This window comes from Seriola aureovittata, chromosome 24, assembly GCF_021018895.1.
Source record: "Seriola aureovittata isolate HTS-2021-v1 ecotype China chromosome 24, ASM2101889v1, whole genome shotgun sequence".
NCBI lineage: Eukaryota > Metazoa > Chordata > Actinopteri > Carangiformes > Carangidae > Seriola > Seriola aureovittata.
In genome coordinates, this window is record NC_079387.1 from 9,823,453 (window position 1) to 9,825,395 (window position 1,943).

The window sequence follows — 1,943 nt, forward strand, 5'->3', positions numbered from 1 at the left end:
TATCCTGTCTCTCAACAGACTCAAATTGGAGTCATTCTAAGCTTGCAGTAAATGAAAGGAAGGCCAGCCCTTTTTCTTTTTTCTTTTTTTTCAAGCTCACTCCCATTTTGGGGAGAGTGTGGGAGAAATCCCTCGACATGACAGAGCCTTCCCCCACCTCCACCACCCCTGCTGTTGTTTTTTTGATAGTGCCATTTTCTGCTTTGTTAGCCATACTGTTTAAAACAGAAAGGGAAGCACCTGCAAATAATAGCAATCTTTATCTTTAACCTTTACAGCTGGTTGAGATCACAGCAGTTTGGCCATAGCTAGCTGTGAGAACATCAAGGTCAGAGTTAAAGGTTTATATTGATGTGAATAAACTTGTTAGCAAACTTTAGATAGATATCGTTGTGTATGTGCCATCATCCTGTAGCCAAACAGTTTTGCTTTAAAAGTTTAGTCAGATTTCTAAACTCCTGCCCGGTCGCTCGTATTCTTGCAGGTAAACCGCTGTAGGTGAACTCTAGTTTCACTCCCAATGACCCGTCTTTTGCCACTTGGTAACAAGCTGTCAACACAACACTGATCGTGTTAAGAAAATATATTGATTATTTACACAGCAACATTAATATTCATTTAGATTCCTTTTAATATCCGACTCTTTAGCTGCTAAATGTTGAACGTTCACCAGCCGGCTGCTCACGTTGTCTCCCTGCTGTTTGGTACGGGGCAGAGAGAATAAAGTGAGTTGTTTTTTTGTTTGTTGCTAAAACAAATAAAGTTTTGGGCTGTGAAACCAAACAATGAGTTAAAAGAAGCGATAAAGCTCCATCAAGCCGCGGGGGATCTGTGATGATTCTCTGTGGATGCATCACTACAAGCGAAGCCGTTCACGCTACACATAATCATTTAATCCATTGTTGCTGTACAAATATCAATTATAGCTGCTTTAAAAGTACATATTATTTTTTGTGCCTCCAGAGGAATTGCCCTCAGAATAACCCAGAGAGCTGGAAAAATCGGGTGGGAGATTTATACCTCGAGGCAACACACCTTGCAGCGGCAGCATACCATGATTCACCTGTGAAAACAACCAGAGCAGTCATTTGTTATTTGTCTCTTAGTGTGATTTACTGTAATCACAGATCTCAAGGAGCCAGAAAGAAATAAAAGAAGTAAAGAAGTATGAAGGGTAGTGCCACTGTAGCATTTAAAGCTAAATACATATTCCATTCATTTCTGCCTGAAAAGGAGTTTGTCTTTTTTCACATTGGTGAATTGAATTCTTTCACATCAATCGTCCATTCATGTTGCTCTGATATCATAAAATGTTATTTATAAATCAGATTCTGTACAGTAACAGAAGAAGACGTCTGTTCTCTGGCAGAGGTCTCTTCAAAGCCGGATGTGAAAGGCTATAACGATGCACTTCCTCAGAATCAGCCCAGTTCTTTATTGAAACCCGGTGCGTGTCCCTTTCAGCACCAGAGAAAAGTCTCATAACTCCTTAATCTTATTATAATCCCTACAGTCCTGGATCAGAGGATGCTTAAAATCCCATGAGACTGTCTGCAACCATAAAGACTGGAGCTGGACTCACATACTGTAGCTCCACAACAGGGATGACGGAGTGTGTTTTCATTTCCTACTGTATTACTGAAAGCAAGGCGAGGCGAGCCGTCACTCAGGAATGCTTCCCCCTGAAAGATGGACCTCCTTAGATCTGGTTCAGCTCCCTCTCCCTCGTGCGGTGATCGAGCAAAGCGAGGGCATTTTTATTCTAATATTATGGCTGTTGGGGGGGGGGGGGGGGGGGGGGAGTCTGCAGTGAGAAATAGGAAAAAAACTGTCACTAAAGCTCCTACTTTAGATATTTCACGACTGAATGAAACCTGTGCAGCTCAGACACCTGTTTTGTTGCATAACTCACAAAATATGGCAAAACTAGGACACAGCATAGC